The sequence below is a fragment of the Patagioenas fasciata genome, chromosome 4 (genome assembly GCF_037038585.1).
Source record: "Patagioenas fasciata isolate bPatFas1 chromosome 4, bPatFas1.hap1, whole genome shotgun sequence".
NCBI classification, from domain to species: Eukaryota; Metazoa; Chordata; class Aves; order Columbiformes; family Columbidae; genus Patagioenas; species Patagioenas fasciata.
This window is the reverse complement of record NC_092523.1, coordinates 44,522,029-44,531,120: the sequence shown is the minus strand read 5'-3', so window position 1 is coordinate 44,531,120 and position 9,092 is coordinate 44,522,029. Positions and strand designations below refer to the sequence as shown.

The 9,092-nt window shown below is 39.1% G+C and overlaps 1 long non-coding RNA gene across 1 annotated transcript; it reads left to right on the top strand.

The window, feature by feature from the left end:
* Window positions 1-834: 834 nt before the first annotated feature.
* LOC139827920 (uncharacterized) lies at window positions 835-4,784 on the top strand. The gene is made up of 3 exons (XR_011739058.1): window positions 835-1,013; window positions 2,859-2,970; window positions 4,713-4,784. It is a non-coding gene; the product is annotated as an uncharacterized lncRNA (long non-coding RNA).
* Window positions 4,785-9,092: the final 4,308 nt, after the last annotated feature.

Genomic DNA, 9,092 nt, shown 5'->3' with positions numbered 1-9,092 from the left:
ATCTATCCCTGCACATAAAGTTGCAGTGACAACAGCCACCTGTGAGCCTTCAAGTCCAAGGTGGAGGACCCAGGTTTTCTTTTGTTGGGCCTAAAGAGATTCAGCTGGAGGATATTGTTGCTGTAATGCTAAAGAGAAGCAGATGATGACTAGATCTAGTGCTTTACAGAAGTGCCATGGTGAGAATAGGCTTGTTTCTCACACAGTGGCTGGCTGAACTAGGAAGGGCGAGGAAAAAGTTAACACTTTTGAGCTGGATTTGTGTACAATTGAAACTTATTCCTCCTCATTAGGGCCTCTGAGTTTTCAAAAGGTGAAATAGCAGTTGCTTTTTATGTTTCTGTGTATGTACACACACACATATATATGTTCTAAGCTTGATCTTAACTAACACACATCCTCTGATGTTACAGGTAATTCCATTCAGCCCTAAGATGCCTGTGGGTTTTATCTTTCTATAAATATATATACTTTTAGGCAGAATGGGGCTTTGTTTTACTGTAACACAAATGAAGCACAACACACAAGCTGACTTTTAAGATCAGATAACATAGTGTTAAAAACTCTTATTGGAATACAAAGCTTAGCAATGATTGTAGTATAAACATAGGACTAGAATGCAAGTCTGAAAATAATTTCATTTGCAGACAATTCCAGCCCATTTTTTTCTATTGTTTTTGACTGTCCCAAGTGGAGGAGGGTGCCTTTTTTCTTTCAGAATTCGAAGCACAGTGACATGACGTAGGAATGTGATGATGATTGAGAAAGCTGGTTTATTTTTGTTTCAGTTCCTCTGAAGTTTTAGTGATTTTCTCTGGCTGCTCTTGCTGTGAAACAGCTGCCTGTCGTGCTCGTGCTGGTGGCGAACAGTCTCCCCGGCGCGGTGACTCGCAGGAACTGCAGAGCAGCTGCCTCGGGAATTGGGTGCGGAGAGAAATCTGCATGCGGAGAACGCTACAAGCCGAGCACAGTGGTTTAAGGATGTGTATTCAAGGAGTGCACTGTTTGATAAGGTACTGTTTATGCAATCTAAGCTTTATCTCTTTCTGTAAGCCTTCAAATACACAGCTAATATAGGCAAGTCACACCTTAAAAAGCTTACACCTATAACTTACACCTATATCTTACACCTATAAACTGCTCTAGATAACGTGGAACATATGGTACAGTGGCTGGTATAATCTCCTGCGCCTTCTCCTTTCAGTTCAAAACTGATTTCATATAGTTTTTGATTATTTGAAATCTATGTTTCCTAATGGGGTGATAATACACAGCTTCACATGTTCATATCCTGCACGGAGGTAATTTCTATGTACTATGCAGTTTTACTGAAAAATAATGATATAACTAAACTCCAAATAGTTAGCTAATGAGATTAGGTGATTCAATATTAAAATTACTGTTAACTGAGTAATTGCATGGGACTGCTCTCCATTCAGAGAGCCGATTCAAGCCCCTGTTTTCTATGATGTAAGCTTAGACAACTAACCTTTAGATACCTACATTTAGGCTGTCTATCTGGAAGAGTTGTTGCTCTTGGAGCTCAGTTTGGTTGTGCACTCTTCAATATTTATTGAAAGTGCCATAGAATATCCTATCCGGTCTCCAAAAGGGCATGGATCTCTCATAGGTACTTTGCACAATAGTGAGCGTGTGTAGACTATTCTCGGACACGAGACAGAGGCAACTAAACTGATTCCTAAATGTTTGTCCAACCAAAATAACTACCTCAAATACCAGCTGCTCAGTGTCAGGAACTTCCCTTCCCCTTCCTCTTCCCCTTCCCCTTCCCCTTCCCCTTCCCCGAAGTTCTTCCTACCAGCCAAGAATCAAGTTCTTCCTACCAGCTGACTGATTTTTTGTTATGTCTGTTCTGATACGCTAAATCAAGCTTTGATTTTAGAATACTGAAATACTGAATGTTATATTACCTGAAATTTGTTGCTATAATATTGCAACACTACAAGTTCCATTGTTTGCACAGGCATTACTGCTTAAATGTGTCCAAGGTGACCTAGAAACTTCTGATAACCATGCTAACTAACCCACCTGAACGGATCAGGCCTTGCTGTGTTGGGAGGAATGATTGACTGCAGGTATCTAGTGTTCCTGTAGATAGACGCTGATTTAACTGCATATGCAAGCTACTAATATAGGCATATATTTTCCTGAGTTATGCAAGCATAACATTCCATTAGAAAATGTACGTACAGTGAAAAATGGCATAAGTACCCTTACACTGTCATGAATCAACATTGACTGGCAGTGATTTAACTCAGATTTCCCTTCTGAAAGAGGATCTCTAGCATTAAACTACCAAATGCTTATTATCTAGTGTTTATTGCATGACAGCCTCCTAAAGGTCCAATTCAGAATGGACTCTTTCTAGCTTGTATTGTTACATATATATATATATTCATATATTTTTTATGAAATGCCTGACAGAAAAGGAATCTAATATTAACTTCTGGATTTAAGCAAAAGTTAGACGGCAGAAGCACTAGTGTATCCAAGTAAGAGGGAGTTCTGTGTTCAAGTGCTAAGCTGACATTAGTGCGTTAGTGCATATCAGGGCGTGCTTTTAAGTCAATCTGCTGGCTATCCCCACTTGTACTTTGGTTTGCAACATGGAGCAGTCTCAAAGTTAGTGAACTGGACTCCTCTTGAGTGAAAGACTTGCAGCAATTCTCCAGGAGGCACCTAACGTTCACTAGCCATAGTGTGTTCTGCTTCTGGGGAAAAAAAGATGAGCTAATTCAAAGGGTATAAACAGACAAAACCTAACTATATCTGGTGTGGATGTTGGGTTCTCAGGATCAAGTAGTTCACATTACAAATTTGTTTCTATTTGTTCACAGTGCTTCCTGGTAGTCTACATCATCAATGCTGTCACATGCTGTCGTGCTCCATTGGGAGGCTGTGACTCCACAAAACGTTGTCGTGGCTGGTGGAGCACTACAGCAGTGCTTGGTAAGATGTGAACTCACATGAAACTAGTTTTGGGTAAGTAGCCTGAAGCTTTCAGGTGGAGTGGAAGGCAAGGAGGTACAGTGAGTGAGAAAGGGGACCCTTTTCAAACACTCTTTTCTAATTCAGCAGTGCCTCCTTGTAGCAAATAAAAGCAGTGTCGTGGGTTCTAAGTAGTGTATAAACCAAACTGGACAGAACCTTTCCCTCAGGAACCCATGTCAGCTAAAAGAAGTTTATAAATAACTGAAATAGTGCCTATGAGAAAACAAAACAAAACAAACCACACCTCTTCCTCTTGAGCTAGAGCAATATATTTTCAGGACACATGTGTCTGTAATTAATCAGCCACTGCTCTTTCCAGAAGCAAATTAGACATTGATTTTTTTGGAGAAAAGGTCTTTTATATACATTCAACATTAAATTAGTGATGTTCCAATCCTAGTGTATTTTTACTGGATTCAAGCAAATTGATTTGCACATGAATGATGCTCTGCGACACAATTACAATGTATTAATACTATCTTCTGTGTTACTAGCAAGAATGCCATCAGTGTAATAGGAAATTGTAGTTATGACCTAAGGCATGCATCTACTGTTGGTTTAGTTATATGAAAAATGAGTATCTGAGTGACCTGTTACACTTTTATTAAAGTTTAATATTTTATCAAAAATAACAATAATATTACAGGAAACCTCATGGTCTTGCAGTACTCTCAAGACAATTATTAAAAGGAAGATAACTATACTTTTTTTTTTTTTCCATTTTTTCTTGGTTAATAGTTGTTAATGGCATAAAATAACAATGTTAAGGACCCATGCCTCCACAGTATGGTAAAGTTTTCTGCAGTGTTTCAGTATAGTCTATAACACTTTCCACAGATACCTAAAATGAAGGACCAACATGCTACAATTCTAGAAAAATAAGAATGAAAGCTTAAAAGAGCAGCTGCTGTCAAATTCTGCCTATCAGTGACAATGAGATCAAATGTTAGATATCTGTAGTTGCTGCAAAATCTAGCTCTTGGACCTTAAAGAGATGACAGGGAGCAGCAGTACTCTGTTGGTAAGTCAACAATTATTCACTGTAGCAAAATGCTGCTGTTACTCTGTGGACTTACCAAGAATACACTGAGTCATTCTCAACCTTTCAGTGCTTGCAAGATTGGTAGAGACCAGCCATATGTATCTGGGTTCTCCCACATGATATGAAAATACAGCAATGGCAGGGACTGTTCCCCTGTATGTGCCACCAATGAGGATGGTGGTGTAGAGCAGTCTGTACTTTACAGACATGTCCATGAGGAATTCTTCTAAGTATCCAGTAGCATCACTTCAAGCATCTTTAATCTGTGAGTCTTGTTCCACTGTGAAGTTCCATAATCTATCTCCTCTTCAGTACATATCCTTAGAGTTGAAGTGAGGGATGTCTCACCACTACCAGCTGTTGACAGCTAAATTAACCAGTTCTCTCTGCCTCCACTGAAAATAAAAAGTTAGCTTGGTGGATGATTTACAGTGTCTCAGTTAAATTCTCTGAATTGCACAAGGAAGTACCTTCTTTCATGACTTCATGAAGACTTTAGATCAGCTAAATTAAGTATTCAGTTTAGGTAACATGAACTATTTTCTGTGGTGATCATGCTGCATTCAAGCTAACTATTTTGGGTATCAATTAATTCATATGTTCATATAGTCATACATTTTATTTTTATTTCCAATATCTCCATCTCCAACATGGAAAGGCTATTTCTTTAACATCGCCAGAAAAAGCTGATCTCTGAGTGACACGGGAATATGAAGAGAACAAACCAGGTAAGTCCAAGGATGGGAAAATGGAGCAGTCAAAACTTCTGCTGAAAAACTTCACTAGAATCTGGTGGGGGACAATGGGAAGAAGAGTCGTATGTAGTTGTAACTACAAAAAAAGAAGATTATTGGGTAGCTTTACTTTTAACAACAGCTGATATTAAGCCATTTCCAGCTGTTAATCAAATTTAGTCAGCAGAACCTGTGAATTACAGAGGTTCCGAAGTCCTGTTTGTTATGGAAAAAGAAGAAATAAGAAGTGTTTTGAAGAGTGAGTGACCTTTACCCCTCCCAAGGTAGAGAAATTATTTTTTCCAGTTACAGGCCATGATTTCTGAGACGAACATGTGCCTTAAACAAAATAGATGGTTGCAAGGAGTTAACAAAATGTCACTGGAACAAGATTCAGAGCTATATAAGGTACATATGAATCTGACAAAACCAAACAAGCCACACAAGGTGACCTGTAATTGTCAAGTTGACAGCTAAGGAATTACATGAAATGATTAGGGAAACATAAGATAAGAGGTGTACTTAGAACTGTGAGAAAAGGAACTGTGTTTTTACTATCAAACAATGCCAAATATAAGTGTTGCTGCTTGCACATCTGGCAGGAGGCAGCTGTGTATCTGTACAGACTGCCTGTCCCTGCCAAAGACAGCGTGGTGAATGGTATAGGAAGGTTATTTGGGAGTTCGAAAATCTAATTCAAAGGCCAGAATTATCATATTAGGTTCAAGCTTGTGGCACTGCAAAAATTCTTAGGGCTTTCACACATGCCAAAAATACAGACTAAATCAAACAATATGCCTCATGTTTATTGCTACAGGAAAAAAATGTTGCCAGTGATAAGGTAGGCACAGATGTGGTTTTTTTTTGTTTTTTTTTTTTTTTTTTGTTTTTTTTTTCCACTGAAGGGAAAAAAGACCACAAGTAGATAACTTACTGTGATATTGTGTTTCCTTGAGATAAACTCACTAGAGAATGTTAAAACTAAATAAGCAATCATGCTTAGTAAATATTTTTTTCGTGCCATATATTACCTGTTTTTCACATGCAATAATATTTGACAAGGGGACAGAGTTTACTGAGACTGAATGTAGTAAAATGGTGGAAGAATGGAGGTTTAGACATGAAGCTGCTAGAGCCAATTATCTCTTGTATAACAGGGTATTGGGAAATGGTATCAAAATAATTAAAGTTATGCTAGAAAAGACAAGAGAATCACTCTGATTCACATTCAATATTTTTAAATTGCAGGGTAATATTAATGAAGCATAAGTTATGTGCTAATAATGTGATTGCTTCTCAGAAGGATGTCTGTTGAGATTTGCAGGTTTATGAAGACCTGGATAAGGAAAAAAATTCTGAAAACCTCCTACCCTGTAAATATAACAAAGCTTGGTATGATTTAGTGTGCAGGGAATTCTCCATATTTAATGAAAATAATGATGTTAGAGAATCTACACTGTGTGATGAACAGTGCAATTGTCAGGATAGTTGTAGAGAAACAACCTCCCATAATTAATCAAAGTTTGCATCCCTAGGTTAGAAATATACAGAGTTTTTACTGACCCTCCCAGAAAGAGGTAAGAATAAAAGGTTATGAATCATCTGTTTATCTGAGAAAGGAGCAGCTACTGCAGAGGCTATGCTTGCACCCCCATTCTCTCTGCAGCCAGACTGGATCTGGAAAAACTTAAACAAGCCCTGAGTAAACTGGTGTCTACTTGACTATGCAAAGAGGCCCACTTGATTTCTGAAAGCATTGTTCCCACGTTATGGTGGCCATTCCTGGGCAACTGAGCTGTCACAACAAAACTAGTTAGTCTGGGAACACACTGTGAGGATGCTGCATGCACGCTCTGATGCTGGATCTGGCTCAGGGATGATGCACTGCTTGGTTCTGTGCAGCACAGATGTGCCTTCTGTGTAATTGCTGGGAAGGAAAGTCCAGGGCTATCACAAGAAATAACCTTAAAAGCCGTATGACTGTGGGATCCCAAATACCTGCATGCTTTGGAGAAATAAGCAGTGCTTATTGAACTTGCGCTGGGAGAGAAGTGGGTCAGACTCGGGTATTTTGCCTGAAAGGGCATCACCTTTGTCCAGGCAGTGTTGACAGTGACAAATTAGAGCCAGTTCAGTTACTGAACCAGGGAATGCTCCAGCCAAGGTCTGGGGGAGCTGTCTCTGCTGTGACAGCTGACCCTGCTGTACGTTTGTGTATTGAGGTGATACGTAAAAAGCACTCGTCTCTCTTGGGTAATTCAAAAACCCCTGTGTAAGGACTGCTGAATGAAGGGTCACATTCAGCAAGCATTAATTTAACCTCAAGCAATGCTATAGCTGGCATGTAGTTTTGAATCAGTGAGGTTTGTATGTCAGCACTGCTGCCTTTGAGATTTGTAGATGTGTTTAGTCTCACAGTCATTTATCTCTCTTCTAATACAGTCTTTGGAATTGCTGCATATATCCATCCATTTGTGTTTTCATCTGGATATGGACAACCTCAACCCTATTAATATATTTTACTCTGGCTTTCTGGGCCACATATTTAAAGAAGTGTGAAGCAGTACCAAAATGTGAGATAACTAAAATAAAAAAAACCCCTTCAAATTACAGCTGTGATTTTGCCCCCAAACTGTAGGTAATCTCTTCCAGCTATACAGAAAGTTATTTCATACCACACACAAATCCATTGCAAGTAATACTTTGGAGTTTTCTCTTTATGATGCTGAGTGTCACACTTTCTAGAAATGTATTAGAGAAAGGTCAGTGAAGCCACTGCAATTTCAAAGAGAGCTTCTTTTTTCTAATGCATTTCTGAGGAGACACTGAAACAAATATTTGTGATACTGCTTGATAATTCTAAGCACAACTATATCACTCATCAAAATGTTCAGTTGTGTGAGGCATCTGTAAGAGCATGTGTTATTGCAAGGCAGTTTATAGGACAAACAATAGCTAGTGTCAATGTACAGTACTGTGCACTAAATCAATGAGAGAGACTTTTGACTTTAGGTTTGCACAGGTTCACAGAAGAATTTGTTCACTTCAGTCTCAGCAGTTGGCTGTGAGATGTGTTAGTCTCCCAGTGAATGAGTTCTCATTCCTTTCTTCTAGGACCTGTAAGTGCCTTGCTGACAGAGAATACTATTGATTAAGAAAACTGCATGTTTTTTTTTCTTTTGTAAAATTTCTTTTCTTCTTTTCAGGTGTTGTAGGGGTAAATTACTGAGCTCACTGAAAACCTTCAAATAAGTCCAGGGTGCTTTATGAGGAAATACAGTTGATTCAACATACCACACCTCATAATCTAATAATTTGTTGTAATGAGAGAGGACAGTATTACTAATGAAAATCATTGTTTGGTCATGAGAATTTGTAACACTTTTAACAGGATAAAGTTAAACTCAAGTTACTTTGGCGAGATCAATACGAAATTGCCAAAAAGTCCCCACTTCGTATTAAAAACTACTACTGCAAAATGTGGGAAAAAAACCCTTGCAAGGTATAAGATAAGAAGTAATTTGGAATGCAGAACTCCAAACTTTTTGCTTGGGAGTGCGTGAAGATATTATTCCACATCTCGTCTGTCCTGGTTTCAGCTGGAATAGAGTTAATTTTCTTCCTAGTAGCTGGTGTAGTGCTGTGGTTTGGATTTAGAATGGGAATAATGTTGATAACACACTGATGTTTTAGTTGTTGCTAAGTTGTCAAGGGCTTTGTGCCAGGTGCACAAGAAGCTGGGAGGGGGCACAGCCAGGACAGCTGACCCTGACTGACCAAAGGGATATTGCACACCATGTGATGTCATGCTCTGTATAAACACTGGGGGAAGAAGAAGGAAGGGGGAGGCAGAGCAGTGGCATTTAACTTCTCAGGCCACCATTATGTGTGATGGAGCCCTGGTGTCCTGGGGTTGGCTGAAGATCCACCTGCCAATGGGAAGCAGTGAATGAATTCCTTGATTTGCTTTGCTTGCCTGTGCAGCTTTTGCTTTACCTATTAAACTCTATCTCAACCCATAAGTTTTCTCACTTTTGCCTTCCAGTTCTCTACCCCATCCTATGGGGAGGTGGTGGGGGGAAATGAGTGAGTGGCTCTGTGGGGTTTAGATACCAGCTGGGGTTAAACCAAAACTGTCCTTTTTTGAGGAACTCAAGTCATGACTGTCCTAGCCAAAACCGGGACACTACCTCAAAGATATTTTAAAAAATATTCTTGTGAGTCTCTCTCTTTCCTGTGTGCTCATTATCGAAGATGACCACAAAAGCTGGTTAGAGGGGTTACATAATAATTTTGTCTTGATG